This window comes from Equus asinus, chromosome 28, assembly GCF_041296235.1.
Source record: "Equus asinus isolate D_3611 breed Donkey chromosome 28, EquAss-T2T_v2, whole genome shotgun sequence".
Taxonomy (NCBI): Eukaryota; Metazoa; Chordata; class Mammalia; order Perissodactyla; family Equidae; genus Equus; species Equus asinus.
The window spans coordinates 19,448,481-19,465,524 of NC_091817.1; the positions used below are offsets into that span (position 1 = coordinate 19,448,481).

The 17,044-nt window shown below is 43.9% G+C and overlaps 1 long non-coding RNA gene across 1 annotated transcript in view; it reads right to left on the reverse strand.

Moving 5' to 3' along the window:
• Positions 1 to 8,772: 8,772 nt before the first annotated feature.
• LOC123281730 (uncharacterized) overlaps positions 8,773 to 17,044 on the reverse strand; it is a 38,217-nt gene continuing 29,945 nt past the window's right edge. The window contains exon 6 of the long non-coding RNA XR_011499085.1: positions 8,773 to 14,913. This is a non-coding gene — a long non-coding RNA (uncharacterized lncRNA). The remainder of the gene's footprint in view (positions 14,914 to 17,044) is intronic.

The following is a 17,044-nucleotide window of genomic DNA, read 5'->3' on the forward strand; positions in this document are numbered from 1 at the left end:
GTCAATTTGGGGACATCGATAAGAAATAATGATTCATATTTGTGCAGCAGTTTTTATGATCTCTTGCTTTTTCCCCCTTGAGTGTCTTTGCCTCCATTGTCTTCGGCTCCACTTGGGAAGTAAGGCAAGTACAAGTCCTGATTTATGGGTGACGAGACTGGAGCCTAGAGGAATTAAACGTTTCATCCGAATGGAAGTAACAAGTCAACGGCAAAGGAGACTCAGGAACTCAGTTTACTGATCCCACTACTTTCACAATAGTCTCAGCTACTCCCACTGGGCCCCTACTAGACGTGGCCTCTGTCAACTCCACCAGTGCCCACGACACCACGTGACAGAAATTTTATTATCCTCGTTGTAAACATGGGTAAACTGAGACTGAATCGAATTGAAAAAGAAAGTAGCCACAGCCACTCAGCACATGAATCTCAAACCCAGACCAGCCTAGCTCCAAAGTCCATATTCTTCCCACTACCCTGGCTCCCACAGGAGAGCACACTCTTACTGATCTCAGAAGCCGACATGGTGAAGATGAGCAATAGATGTTCCCACGCAGCCCAGATCAGTCCTGCAAATTAAACCACGAGGACCAAAGAATAAATGTCACCTATAAAGGTGACACAGAAAAAGGACATGGACTTCTACTTAGCCAGCAATTATTTTGCCTAGATTTATTTAATTTGTTTATCTCAAGAGAATCTTTTGGTTTTGTGTAATAGAAAGGGCTAGAAAAGAGGAACTTTGGGTTAATTTGGGAACAAAAGGTAAATGGATGCAGTAGAGTTGGTATGGTTTTTGCCCTGCAGGCTTGGGAAAGATAAACAAAGTTGATGTGAAAACTTGGCAACCTTGAGATTATATTCGTGTTGAGAGGAGGAGGGGAGAGAGTCCAAGTAAGGGAAAAGGGTGGCCAAACTGAGGCCTGGTGCTTGGCAAAAGTCTACAGCCATGTGCGCCGGGGTGGGGGATGGTCCATGAGTGCACAGGGCTGAAGTGAGTACGTGTGGGGGTCGGGGGATGGCATGGAGGTTGCTCAAGTCCATCCAGTCTGCCTTCTCCTCCCTTCACAGGAATAGAATTGCAGCAGGCTTCCCAGGCGCTCAGCCAGATCCAGACCCCCTTGCATTTGGTGGGCCAGGTGATGAAGTTCTACCCTGTGGAATGCGACAGGAAGTCAAGTGTCTGGTTCTGGAACTATTGAAAATGCTTCCTCTACACTTTCTTTTTCTCACTGGCTGGAACCTGAATATGAGAAACCCAGCTTCAACTGTGAGATGATGACAATGACCTGGGTGTAAAGGAACAATGACTTGGCAGGAATTTGGGTTCATGCATGCGTATGTGGAGCAGGGCTGTCCTGCCAAACCCCACTGCTCACCTGGGGCCTGGTACATGAGAGAGAAATAAACTCCTTTGTTCTTTATGTGTCTTGTATTGTTGGGTCTCTGGGTTACAGCAGCAAAACCTTACCCCAATTAATACACTAACTGATGTGAAGCACTTGAAGGTTTGCTCATCTTAAACATCCAAGTTATTCTCCATAAATGGACCAGAAATTCCTAAACGATACTATAAATCATAGACTTAGCTCAAAGAGAAAGCAACTCATGATTCTCATGAACCTAATCACAGGAACCTAAGATGTCTTCTTGATCAAAAATTCTAATCTGGTTTTGACCTAACAAGCATGCAATAGGTGATACGTCCATTTTGTTTAAGAAGTGCATTTTGTTCTCACAACCTCTTCTATGACGACTGTTTTCAGGCCACATCATGGATTAAAGGCCACTATGTAATACAGAGGGCAGGCTGACTTGAGAATTCCACCAGTTGCCATTTTTTCTCAAAATAGCAGCCTGAACCACAAATTGAACTCGTTTTATTTATCTTAATGTTACTTTGCAATAAATCCACTTTGTCAATCAATTTCTTTAAAATATTATTATTAAAAATAAAAGCATAAAATCAATTTCTTAAAAATATATATGAAGACACACAGTCATAAAATGCCAAGAAGTCAAAATTACGTAACTATTTTAATATCCATATCCGTATTTCTGTGTTCTGTTACAGGCATGTGTTGTCATTCTCTCTCTATCTCTCTCTCTCCCCTCAACTTTTCACGTTCTCTTTAAGGTTCTGAAAAGAGGGCTACAAATTTGTTTAAAGTTCCTGAGACACAAAATGATTGAAAGAGTAAGCATTGAAAATTCACATTTGCAAGGTGAACATCTGGGATGCATTCAAAAGAGGGAAAAATTATGAAATGAGAACGTTATTAATAGCTAACATATTGCAAGTCATGAATCAATGGAAAACCTGTTTCCTAGATTCTTTTTGGGAAAAAAAATTTTGGAAAGGAAAATGCACAAAACTGCAGAATATACTACTACCACGGATGGAAATATGATTTACAACATCACTTTTCAGCAGTACACTTTCTCATTTGTTTAAAATGCCGATAATGTATGCACTCTCCTCTTTCCTCCTACTCTATGTGTTGCCAAGGGAAGATCTTTGTAGTTAACGAGGAGATTTTTCTTCACCAGCGAAGTGGGATTTTCACACTTGCGCTTTGTGGCAGCGAGTCTCAACCCCGCAGTTTATTTTTGTAATAATTAATAAAAGATCACACTTCCTTGCCCCTGCCCAGAGAATATCTTGCTGCCACCTTTCTGGGTGCTGTTGGAGGAAAGAAGGTGCTGTTACAAGAGGATCCAGCTTGGGAAGGGAAGCATAAGACGGTCCTTGTGTTCCAATGGAGCGCTTTCTCAATGACAGCTTAGTCGAGGGTGACTCCAGTGGATCCCCAAATGTGTAGTGTAGTAGGGACAGAGACTTGTATTTATAGGGTCTGGCACTGACGCACTCAAACAAACTGCATCTATTTTATTAAGAGAAAAAATAGTCCTCTATTACTCTTATTTTAGGCGTAAGGAAAAGGAACTCAATTAGTTGCAATGAATCTGGCAAATATGTCTCAAACTAAAGACAAAAAGCAAAGGATCCACTTCGGGGAGTAGAAGAGTCATTCATACATTTAACAAATATTTATTGAGTGTTGCCCAGGCTCCAGGCACTATTCTTGGCACTGACGATATGGCTGTGAACCAGACAGACAAGTCCCACAAAAAATGAAAGAGGCAAACACAGTTTGGAGAGTGAGATCGTAAATCATCCCAGGCATGAGTCATGCCGAGGACCCAATCACATTGTTAACACCCAAGGAAATCTAAGGATGATGTTCAAAACTTTTCACATCCTATCTTGCAGGCAGCTAAACCTACCTCCCACGAATTCTGCATCATCTCCGTCACCATCATCACCATCATCATATGCAGCAATAAATACCATAGTAAGATCTTTTGAATGCTTACTATGGACCTGACGACATACTCAGTGCTGTATGTGCTTTACTCCTCTACTTACCTAACAATCCCATGAGTTAGGTGGCATTATTATCCCCATTTTATAAATGGGGAAACTGAGGCAGAGATATAGTAACAATAACTTTGCCCAAAGTCACACACTTTGTGAGAAGCCCAAGAGGAGATGAGGTGACCGGGCTCCTGAGCCCATGCCATGACCACTATTTCTTTTGTTCTGCCTCTCCAACGCTCTAGGCCCTTGCACAATGTATCAATCCCCAGCCAATCATGCATTTTCATGTACCTGCATGGCGATCATCCTGTTTCTTTTGCCAAGCCTTGGAAAACTTTTCCTATCAGGACAGGAGAGAAGGCTCCCACTAAAACCAAAATCAAAGAAGGCATGTGGGACTGAGGACCCTCACGGGTCCTCTGGTTGTCCTACCTTCTGATACAAGACAAACTTCACAAGGAATCCCTGAGCAGTCCAGTACGTAGTATAATGAATGAACAGAATATGAGTTCGAAGGTGACATTGAAAGTGAAAGTTCAGTCTCAAACTTGAAATGAGAAAATGAAATACAAGCGTTTCATTGGAGTTAACTTAAATTAAATATCTGTTCAGTCCACACTGCCTAGGAACCCATAACACGGGTCTTCAAGGAGCTTTGAATTTTGAAGAGACAAGATGTATTACACAACAAGAGGAGCCCTGCCATCTTGCATCTAATAAGTCCTTCCTTAGTGTTTTCATCATCATCATTTTGTTTGAAATTCAAACACCCTGGGAGGTAGGAAGGACGGCAACTATTATCACCACCTGATACTTGGGGAAACTAAGGAAAGAGAAAGAGAAAGTGAATTCCTGAAGACAAACTAGAAGTTAGATTCCTGACTCCTCCACCGGGATCCTTGCTCCATCAGGAAATCTCCTAAGGGAATACGCCCCTTCATCAGTCATATTTCTAACATGCTCGGCACCTCGGCTTCAGGACCTACTGGAGCAAAGGTGCCCACAGCAGCCCTTCTTTTGCACCATGCTTTGTACGCCTTTAAAGCTCAGAACAAAACAAACTCCAGCAATAGTGACTCTGTGACATGCTGCCACACTGCGGTGCCGCCTGAGGACGTTGCACAAGTTTTGGCAGCTCAGGCAGCTAGACTTTTATCATTTGCTCACATTAATGTACTTGGCAATCACACAGAAGGGCTTTTAAATCTAATGGCTCAGACAATAACAAAGCAGAATTACACAAGCATTTTCAAAATGATGGGGCTGTGACCCTTTTAGGTATGTCACACTGCCTTATCCCGGGGACATGCTGGAGTTGCAGTACATTACAGAGACTTCAAGTCTGTTCCCCTTTGCCCAAGTATCACGCTAGGGGGTTGATAAATGGAAAATGTGTGCAGCATGAGGTCTCTCCAAAGGAGCGTATGAATCTGTGCCTGTCTGTGTGAGCATGCGGGTGTGCACGCGCAACTGCCTCTGGCCAAAATCGGAGTGAGCTAGGCCACCTGCAACACAGGTATTCAGGTGAGACAGGCCTGAACTTCCGGCTGGGACTTGCACTAGAGGGGGATTTTAGGGGCTTTCCTTGTGCTCTGTTTTATTCTCCAAGGTTCTAAAACCTCTCTCATTCTCCATTCACAGTCATCAAGAAGTTTTTTCCTAGACCAAAAATGTTATTTAGATCTTAGGCAACTAAGTCGGCAAAGTAAATCAAGACCTTCTTTCAGGAAGTGTGAGTGTAGAAAATCGCTTTTGTTTTTTTAATAGAAGTATAGAATGTCTATCATACAGAGAGTTAATGAAATCCTTCCAGGGTTCTCCATATTTGTGGGGGCATTTTTTTCCTTGAATTACTCGCACACTCCATTTCCAGGTGGTACCATCATTGGTCCTCTTATCAGTGTCAATAATTCCATTTGGCAGGCAGGGGCTAATTCTTTTCATGTGCTAATGATTAATCAGACAAGCCTATTTACTAATGTATCAGAATGCATTAGAAACATAAGGTAATGGCAGACAGAACATCAATTCAGATATAAATGAACCACATTTACATTGGATACCTATTGACTTATGTCACAGAATGAAGTAGAAAATGCAATTTACTTGTAAACCATTAAAATGAATGAAAATAGAATTTCAAACTCCATCTTCAAACATAACTTTATTGACTCGGCTGTGAGCCTTAAGGGAGTGTCTAACTAAGTTTAAAATATATAAATAACACACTAATTCATTGTGCCATAAAAGAGTTAGTGTCTCACCAACTAAACACCATGGAATTTACTTAAGTTGGAACTAGTACAAAATAAAGAGAGGTCACAGAGCACGGTGTGAGGACATATTAGGGTTCTCATATTGGGTTTTTTTAATTTTAGTTCTCCTCTAGTCTGTTTTTGTCCAAAATCTTGCATCCTGTGCATGTTCCAAGGGCATTGGCCTATATCTTACAAACCAAAAATTCAAAATTAAAATCCTTATAAGAGAAAGAAAGAGAGAGAGAGAGAAGGAGAGCGAGAGAGAGAGGTGAGCTGCGGGAAGTTAGGTCAGATAGTTATCCTGGTAACCACACTGTATGCTAAAACACTGGGGAAACCAAGCTTTAGGTCTCTGTGTTGGACTTTCATTGGCCAAAAGGAGTTCTCATAACATATTCAGAGAAAGAGTAGAAGTAGTTTTAAGATTACTAGAAAGTGAGTGGATTGGAACCATTTACTATGAAAAATAGCTGCGCCTCTGAGATGATTTTTTGCTTTTCATCTAGATGTTGAGCATGAAAGAGACAAGACTTCTTGTCTCCAAGCTCCTCAAGTGTACAGGAACAGAACAAACAGGAGGAAATTGGAGCTGCTCAAAGAAGTAAAATTAAATTCCAAGCTTTGGTTTGTATCTGTGACAGCTCAGATCCAACCAAAGGACCAACAACTGCCTTTGAATTAGAAACTAAGGCAATTTTTGCACTTTTGAAAAACTAGTCTCGGGAGAGCCCAAAGGGGATGTGGGCAAGTATTTTAGGGGAAACCCTAACCCACCTGAGTTTCCCTTTCTTTTGGATCTCTCCTCAGACTAAACTGCAAGGTGCTAATGAGATGTGCTGTGTACCCAGAATGGCGTTTTCCAAAGCATAGTCCCCAAAAAGCAGTCAAGAGGGAGAAGTTTGCTGATAAAGACTTTCATGATCAAATATGTTTAAGAAATTCAACATTAGCTTCTCTCCCAACCTCTTGGAAATTCACAGAGAATCTTATCATATTAAAGGCTCTGAGAAGTCCTGCAGTAATGAAACCTTCTACAATTTTGTTCCACCAGCCTTTCTCAGGCTTAATTAAACACAGGAATATTTCCTTCCCATACACATGGATTTCAGATTCCATAGAGCACAGGTTTGGAAATATTAACAATGATAAAAATACTGGGAAAATTAAATAAAATATGCCAAGCCAAGTAAGTTTACTTCTCATCATACATATAAATGAAAAGCATCTCACAATGCTATTATTTTTCAAGAAAGAGGAGTATCGCTTTAGCATTTAGCTATTCCTTGCAGCCTCAGCAGAAGGAAGCTCTCCACATATCTGAACCCAATGCTCTCTTTTCTGGTGCTCAGATCCAGTCTCCTAGTAAAGAGCAGATACACCTTGCATGGAGGGGCATACGCCAGAATGGGCACAGATCTAGACGCCCCTCCCACAAGAAAAAACAGACTAAAGTGCTCATTAACCCGCTCAGAAGGACCTGGTGCAGGCATTACTGGTGTTACCAAGGGAAGAATTAACAGCAGCTTTGTCTGTGCCCAAAGAAGGACATAAAAGCTCCTCCAGTTTATTCCCAACATCTAATCCATCAAGAAAGTGTCCGAAGGATAAATCGGAGCGAAGCTGACTTTTGTTAATAACGTAACAGTTTTGAAAGCACAGCTTTAATCAATGGGAAAATTTTCGAGAATTTGACAACCTTTTCCATTCCCTCCAGGATAGACTCCATTTTTTTTTTCAAAACTGTCTAATGCTGTTTCTTAGGTGGTGTTCAATAGAAACCAGTCTATAATGCAATGCATTCTCTTTATGTGATGTTTAGATATGAGATTGATCTCGGTGGACACCCTGGAGTTCTGAAAGTAGGATTATTGGATTTTGTGGCTTTCTCAGATGTCGAAGATCTTTAAACAGTGTCTTGCAAAGTTGCTACATCCCGCCTGTCTGTGAAACACTTATGAACTCATCAAAGAAGGTAGACTCCATGTTAATTAGACGTGGTGGGCAAAGGGGGGCTGGAAGCCGACTTCCTCCCATTGTCAAGTTAAGTGCTAGGATCACATCTACATTCATACCTTGAAAAGAAAAATCAGTTCATCCATCTCCAGATCAATAGGTAGATCGCTGACACAGGATGGAATTCAGAATTCAGAGTAGCAGGAGGGACAAAAGATGCGGTTGTAAAAGCAGAAGTTTGGCAGCCATGTTGTCTCATGGCTACAGCAAAATGAGAGGTTGGTCTCATGGATTGTGGCTTGCATTTAGGAAAAGCAAGATATTTAGGACATGGTATATTTCCTCTGACTTTGAAAGTGCCACAGATTAGCCATTGTAGAAAAGACACTGTCGTGGCCCAAACCCGCCCTTGCTTTGTCACCACCCTGAACCCCTGGTGTGCGGTGTCAGGATTGTCTGGAAGCAAACCGGATATTACTCCAGAGGAAAAGAATAGAGATTCTTAGAGCAAAAGCACCTGGAAACTGATGCTTCACAAGGGGGGCCGCCATCTTGTCACTGCAATCAAATAGTGCCTCTCCTTTTCAGATTTGTGGCCAATGGATAATGCGTCAACTGATTCACAAATTCTCTCATGAATAAGAATCAACATATTTTCTCATTTCAAGTTTTCCTTCCTATAGTTTTTTTTTAACTATCGGCACTTGTATTCATATGCCTATATTCAAACATAGTACAAAATTATATTTGACGTGGCACAAAATTACATGGCCTTTTCCCCATGTACATATATGTAGCAGAGGTTTACTGATGACTGTCTTGGCTCTGAGGATAGGGGAGATCTTTGAGATGGCCCAACTCGTCCCACTTAAACTCTGATGCCCAGGGCTTTCTTTATGATTCCACCACCACAACAATGAGACACCACTGCATACCTATTAGAATGGTCCAAATCTGGAAGATTGAAAACACCAAAAGTTGGCAAAGATGTAGAGCAACAGAAACTCGTATTGACAGCTGGTGGCCTGCGAAATGGCACAGCCACTTCGGAAGATGGTTTAGTACTTTCTTACAAAACTAAACACACTCTTGCCATACAATCCAGTAATCATGCTCCTTGGTATTTACCCAGAGGAGCTGAAAATTTACATGCACAAAAAAACCTGCACGTAACGTTTATAGCAGCTTTATTCATAATTGCCAAAACTTGGGAACAATCAAGAAAGCCTTAAGGAGGTGAAGGGATAAATAAACTGTGGTACATCCAGATGATGGACTATTATTCAGCACCAAAAAGAAATGAGTTATCAAGCCATGAAAGGACATGAAGGAACCTTAAATGCATATTACTAATTGAAAGAAACCAATCTGTAAAGGCTACATACGGTATGATTCTAACTATATGACATTCTGGAAAAGGTAAAACTATGGAGACAGTAAAAAGATTAGTTGCTGCCAAGGGTAGGGGACAGAGCACAAAGGATTTTCAGGACAGTGAAACTATTCTATATGATACTATAGTGATGGATACACGTTATTATGCATTTGTCCAAACCTGTAGAATATATAACACCAAGAGTAAACCCTAATACAAACTATGGACTCTCGTTGATAATGATGTGCCAGTGTAGGTTCATCAATTGTGACAAATGTCCCACGCTGGTGGGGGGGTGTGGATAATGGGAAAGCTATGCACGTGGCAGGGTAGGGAGTATATGGGAAATCTCTGCACTTTCTTCTTAGTTTTGCTGTGACCCTAAAACTGCTCTAACAAAATAAAGTGTTCTAAATAAAACTCAAAAAAGAAACCCCCAACCACACCCTCTGGGTGCCCAATGAGCACACCGTTGGCCTCAGACGTATACAAGTGTCCCAAGTTATTGAAATGGGGGTAGGCCCCCTGAGGTAGGTTGGAGGAGGACAGTGATCAGTCTTGGGGCCAGTCAACCCACAGCATGCTGGCTGGGTCAAAGGGACTTGTCCGACGGGGAGGGCAGCTGCTGTGTTCCCCAGGACAGGCTGTATGTTACACTAAACTGAGCGGCGGCTGGGTGCTCTGCTGATACAAAAGAGGCCTTCTTTCACCTCGCAAGTGTAAACCATGGACAAGGTCTTCTTGAGAGGATGCTTTCACAGAGGCTGAAGAGCCTTTGGATGCTGGCTCTGCTCTGCCCCACATGCTCCTTCCATTCAGAGCCCACCTCACAAGCCCACCCACTTCTCTCCTTCTACCTCCTTGCCATCCTTTCCTTTCCCGAAGTCCAGAGCTGTCTTTTATTCCTCGCTTATTAGGCTTTCCCCAGATCCACGCTCAGTTTGTGCTCACGCATCTTCCCCTCACTGTGCATTGGGCTTTGGAAATGCAGGAGCCAACCCAGCACTCCTCCTTTCTCTCCCCATTGTGGTTGGATCAGCCTTCCTTGAGCAGTGATCACACAATGCCTAGACGACCGAATGGGAGAAGGGACAGAGGGGAGAAGGAAATGCCCCATGTGGCCTCAAACACATCATCCTTCCAACTTTCCAAATGTTGTGAGCTCCATCTTCTACAAAATTCCCCCTGACTTCTAGAGACAGTGGCTACTGAACATGCTTCAAGTGTCAGGAAGAGAGTCTCAACACAGTGTTTCTTTCGTTAGAAAATGGAAAACATAACTGGGACCCAGAGGTTGGGGGTGGCTGGGATAGTACTGAGGGGACCCAGAAGTTGGAGGGGCAGGGGGACAAGGAGCTATAACAGGTGGCTCTACACCACCACCCCCAACACACACACAGATAGAGACACTGACACAGACACACCTGTGCTCCATCTCAAAATATAACGATTTTCTATACATGATTGCACGCAGGCTGCAATGATTGTTTTTAAGCAAGAGAAAAGACCAAAGGCCCTATGTCACAGTGAGAAATTGTTGTAGATTTAGGATTAAAAATCCTGGAACCAAGACTCACTTATCCCTTAAGAACTGTGGGACCTCAGGAAAACCCTTTTATTTCTGAACCTCAGTTTTCTCATCTGTTAAATGGAGATAATAATCTCTCTTTCCTGCTGGTCTCACGAGATCAGGAATTTTACAAGAGATCATGAATAGATAAACGTTTTACGAACTGTAACATATTATCCCCTCCCCGAGTTTCAGGTTGGGAGGAACTATTAAAATAATTACCAAATTTGGGGAAGGAAAAAAGGGGAAGGGAGGAAGGGAGCAGATCCAAGCTGTGTGCGTAGAAAGGATTCACTGTTGCTCATGTCCTCCACCCTTATCTCCAGAGGGGGCCTCATCTCCCAGCCACCATCCATACCTACAGGAATTTAGCTCTGCGTTAAGGGGGTGGGGAAAGGATGGTGTCCCCATCAAAGCCCACCCAGAGTCCACTTTCCAGAAGGCAATATAAAAATAAGTTTAAATCGGTTCCCTGGGTGTTTGTGGCCCTGTCATGTTCCTAGCTAGTAGAATTTAGACTGAGCTATGGATTCGGCAGTGCCTCAGTTTTCCATGCATGCCATAGAGCGGCGTTTTCCAATTGTGAGTCACAGACTGCCAACATCAGAAATATCACTAAGGTTGTGAAAATGCGGAGTCCTAGGCTCTACCTCATATTGTGGAGTCAGACTGTGGGGTTCGTGGCCCAGAAATCAGCATTTTAAGAGATTATGCATACTAAAATGGAGAGAGGCTGGGGATAATAATACTGATAATCACAATCACAAGAGTTTAAATGAATTAAACTTCCCTTCACATGTCAGAACTAGCCTAAGTGCCTCGCATGCATTCATGCATTACTGCCCACAATTATGAAGTAAGTACTACGATTATCTCCAGTTTACAGATGATAAAATAGAGCTCATGGAAGCAAGTGACTTCCCAAATGTCACGCAGGGACTAAGTACCAAAGATGATATTTCCACCCAGATCCTGGGCTCTCCAGTGTACACACACCGGATCACACCTACAGGCAACAGACAAGAGAGATGAATGTACCGCGTCCCTTCCACGGGCAGGATAGACCTCCCAGGTTACGGTGGCATGAAATCAGCAGCTCCTGGAGTGAAGATACCCTCTTGATGCTACAGTCCCCAGAGCCAGACAGCCCCTCTCTCTTATTCCATTATGTTTTGCTGCTTGAGATGCATTTGTGATGTTTAATTTATATCCCCGATCATACAGTGATTGCATCACTAAAAAGGGTGTGATGTTGATTTATACGATAGTTGCCCATGTCTGTTAATTAGAGAAATATCATTTGGCTTCCTCTGGAAGAAAAACAATAAATTATAGAGGAGGGGAGAGGGGCAGTCATCCCAGGAACCCATGCTGCTCACTCCTCTTGAATCTGATTTATGATCCTGACCGATTTTATTCCGTTTATACCAACAACATTTGGAAAAAACTGTAACTTGGGTTGAGGAGGAAGAAACAGCTGAAAAGAAAAGGTGGGAAAATAAATGTAGAGGTCTTCTCTATATGTATATTGGCACCCACGAACATTCGTACAGAAAACTGTGATGCAGAAGTATAGGTCAGCTCATGCTGAGTGTTCTTCCCTAGACCACGCCCCCAACTGACCCCAACGTGAACATCACTGTCTCCAAGGTAGGACTCTCTCTAGTGAAACTGACAAATCAGCAACTTGCAAGAGGAACGGACTTGCCTCTTAGCAAGGATGACCCACTATGTTCTAACGCAGTGGACTGTGTGCCTGGACAGGGACGGCCTTTTTCTCCAGCAACTGTTATTGATGTTGTTTATGCCTGAAGGGCAGTACAAAGAAAGAGATCTTTATTCACTCATTCAATCGTTCACTCATTCAACAAACGTTAACAAGTACATACTATCCTGCAGACCCTGTGTCAAGGCTGGGTATAACCGTGGTCAGAAGAAGTGGTCACAGTTCCTGACCTCATAGGACTTGCTCTCCAACATGGCAGACAACAAGAATCAGGTGTCAGAGAGATCGATATCAGATTGCAACCATACCACATGCTATAAAAGGATCATGAGAGTCTTCCTTAAGGAAGTAAGTTTGAGTTAAATATTAAGGATGAGTTACTGTGGTTAAAATGGATGGAAAAGCATTCTGTAAGAAAGGAACAGCGTGTGCAAAAGCTGGAAGGGAATGGGGGAATCCAAAGGATTGAAGGTGTCCAGTGTAACCGCAGTGGACATGAGGGGGTGGTAACGGCAGGTGGGGCTGGAAAGGCTGGAGCCAGACCACACAAGGTCCTCAAGCCGCGGACAGAAGTGGCTTTTACCTCAGAGCAGCGAGAAGCCACTGTAAGGTTTTCAGCTAGAGGAGGTGGGTGGTAGGATCAGATTTACATTTTGAAAGGTCATTGTTTTATACCTTGAAGAACTTTGAGTTTCCAGAGATTAAAGGGGCTGCAAAATTAGGTGTAGGAAAGCAGTCTCCAGGTGGGGTGAAATGTTCCAAGACGTTACGGCACGAGGCTACCCCAGAGCCGCCACTCTGTTAATGGGGAGGGGCCATCTTCTCAGCCACCCACCTGGATCCTCTATTTGTCCCAGCAATATTCATGCTTGGAAGCTTTGCCTTGGAACTGGCGGAAGGTGAAAGTAGAAAAGGGAGGAAGATAGACCCATTGGGGGGATGACAGCATCTGCTCCCTGCCCAGCCCCTGGCCCTGGATCAGAGCCCACATCACGAGAGGGGTGAGAGCTCAAAGGTGACAGAGTAGAGGCTGGCACCACTGGTTCTTGCGGACCGTTTCCTCACAAAAGCCTTCTGTGACCCTCCAGTTAAGGTGGCCCCAGCGGGTCCCCCTGCTGCCATCGTGAACGATTGAATGTGTTCGTTAATGTCTTTGGTACTAGTGTCTCTCACTAGAAAGAGGGCAGAAGTCTTTCCTTCGTTCTTCTCTTTATCTCTATAACATAGCGTGGTCCCTGTCACATAGTAGGTGCTCTAAAGCATTTGTGCACTGAATGAATGGAGGATAAGTGAGTTATGACTTCAGCAGCATCAAGGGACATTAGCTTTCCAGGAACATGCTAAAACAGGTAAAAAGAAAAATGTGAAGAAGTTAGGGTAAGGAAGATAAACCGTGAGGGGTGTTTTTATTCTAGAGCGGCCGAGAAGCCCTTTCTGAGTATGTTTGAGACAAGACCTGAAGGAAGTAAGGAAAGGAGCCACAAACATCTGAGGAAAGAGCATCCCAGGCAGAAGAAAGGGCAAGGAAGAAAATGACCAAGAATTGCGGGAATTCAGGAGTGAGTCTTCGCTGACTCCCACTTTTCCTTGCCTGAGGATTTGGGAGGACGGGATTGTCACTCCCTGAGGTTGAGACCCTGGGCACACACAGGAGTGGAGCCTCCCTGGGCATCATCAGCAGGAGCCACTCCAGGACACCTGCAAGCAGCCTGACAGGTAAGGTTTCTGGAAAGTGGAGCCAGAGAGAGAAAAAATGGCAGACGTCCAGTGGGACTGCTGCTGTCAGACCGGGTGTTATCAGAGGACATGGGAGGTAGTCCTCATGGGAGCATCGGGGGTGGCCCCAGAAAATGTGTAAGGAGGAGGTTAGGATAGAGCCGTGTAGTCGAGAAACACATTCTTTTTGTACCCACCTACTACGAAGTTCTGGTGCTACGGAGGATGGGGGTTAAGGAGAAGAGACTGGGCTGATGATGACTTCTGAGACATGGAGGTGGTACCCACTCGACCCGAATCCTTCTTGAGAAGTTCTGACACAGGGTGGTAGGCATGAAAAACAACACAGTGAATGAAGACACGTCAGTCCACTTGGCAAGCCCTCCAAGACACAGATGGAAGTTTCCATGATCCTCCTCATCCCAAACTGACACACCGTTAAAGCCTCAGAGCATATCTCCCACTTACGCCCCCTTGCCTTTCCACTGCGAGCACACTGGGCAACTTTCAATCCTTTGAATTCACCTTGCTTCCTCTCAGCTTTTGCACATGCTGTTCCTTCTTTCTGGTGTGCTTTGCCCTCTGTCTTAACCAAACTGTTGCTGTTGTTAGTGCTGTTGAGTGGATTCTGACTCCTAGTGCCCCTGTGGACAGCGGAGCGGAGCCCTAGCCTGGTCTTTTGCGCCATCCTCTCACCTTCTGGCGCCGTATCAGACAGCGCTCTGCTGCTGCTCACAGGGTTTTCATGGCCAAGTTTTTCGGGAGTGGGTAGCCAGGTCCTTTGTCCTCTTCTGTCTTAGTCTGGAAGCTCCGCTGAAACCTGTCCCCCACGGGTGACCCTGCTGGCGTTTGAAATTCCAATGGCTTAACTTCAGTATCCCAGCAACTCTCAGCCGCCACAGTGTGACAACCAAAACACAAGTGGTGTGGATCCCTAACGGGGAAATGAGCGGGGAGGTGAGAGTGCTGAATTGTAACCACTAGACCCCCAGGGCTGGGATTGTACCGTATCTTCCAAAGTTTCCATTTCGATCAATTTTAAAAACAATATAATGCAATTTTGTAAAATGCCCTGATACAAAAACGCTATACAAAGTCAAAGAAAAAACTCCCATCTTCAGTATAGAATAGAATCTAGTATTTTAGATGTTTCAGCAGTGATTATGCAAGTATTAATCACCTCCTGTGTGCAAAACCCCAGGCACTGAAGCAGAGGAGGAAAGGGTTCTCACGTGGTTGTGACTCAACCCAGACGTGGCGGGCTGTAGGATGGGGGACACTCAGATCTACAGCCCAGCGCCATCCCGGGTTCACGGAGAAGGCTTCTGTCCCATGCCCAGGACTGTGTTTTGTTCTAATTAAGGCCCTGCTTCTGACCCCAGCAAGGGGAATGAGGGGCCTCAGACAGGGCCCTGGAAACGTGTGTGCACGCATACGTATAAGCAGCAACAGACCCCTGAAACCCTCAGCTTTCCTTTTAAAGGCACTATGCCTTTTGGTCTCATTTCATCACAGCAAGGTGGCCGCGGAAAGTAAGAAAGAGGCAACTTTGTAATGTATCTGGGAGATGATATCTATCTCTGCTCTTTGAACAAGTTTTTATGTTTTTGAACACAGTAATCATTCTGCCAGAGAGAGGGCCCATTTTAAAAATCATTTGTTATTGGTTGAATTGTATTCCTCAAAAACCCATACGTTGAAGTCCTAATGCCCAATACCTCAGAACATGACTGTATTTGGAGACAGGGCCTTTAAAGATGAGATTAAGTTAAAAGGGGCGTGTTAGGGGGGCCCTACTCCAATAGGACTGGTAGACTTTTAGGAAGAGGAGATGAGGACACAGACGCAACAGAGGGAGGATGAGGTGAAGACGCAGGGAGAACACGGCATCTACAAGCCAAGGAGAGAGGCCTCAGAAGAAACCAACCCCTTGATCTCAGACTTCCAGCCTCCAGAAGAGTGATAAAATGAATTTCTGTCACTTAAGCTACCACGTCTGTGGTACTTTATTAAGGCAGTTCTAGCAAATTATTGCAGCCATGTTCCATCCCTGTGTGGCCATCATAACCCAAGCTCCTCATCTGAGACCAAAACTTTGAAACTCATTTCTCTGCCACGCTCATCCCCAAGACACCTGAGGGTGAAGCAATCTCAGAAATTTTGTCTGCTGATTTTACGCAATATTGTGAAAGTGTTAGCATCCTCTGAATTCTTTTCAGGGGCTGAAGCCTGCCCCACCTCTAAGGATTCCTTCTTCCAGAAACACCCTCAACCCCATTCCTCTACTTCCTCCATCTCCTTTGAACACACATGAATCATGCCCTGCTGTGGTTCTCGACCAGAGACGCACATAAAAATTATCTCACTAAATTATACTCATCAGACATTCCTACATTGGTTCTCCCTCCAGTCTCCTGAATTAGAATCTCAGCAACCCTAGATGGGGAGAGACACATAACAGAAGAAAGACCTGATCTAACCGGAGAGTCCACAGATAAGCAAGCAGCCCCCGTAACACACAACTAGCTCTTCAAAAGGCACAGTTTTATATTGTTCACTCTTCCGTTCTGGAAATTCATTGTGAATTTCTCAAGTCTGAAGCCACAGGAGAACCTTTACTTCTCTGCCTCTGTGCCGGGTGCTTCGGCAGGTGGTTAATACTTCTTGAACAATCGCTGATGAAACACTTAAAGTACAACGTCCTATTACGTAAAAGCTGGAAGATTTTTCTCTGACTTTTTATAGAGCTTTTTATATCAGGTCATTTTACAAATTTGCATGATGTTGTTTTTTTAATTTGAACAAAATGGAAACCTTGGAATTTATGGCAGATTGTTCCATGGGTGGTTTCCCATGAACCCCCCTCCCGGGATTCACACCTTTGTGCACCCCCTTCCCAGGATAGCTCTGGCTTGGTCACGTGACCAGCTCTGGCTCGGTAAGTAACAAGTGTGATGTGAGCAGAGGCCTGGTAAACTCAGAGATCAGCACAATAGAAATACAATGTAACCACTGATATAATTTCCAATTATCTAGCAGCCACATTAAAAAGAGTACAAGGAACA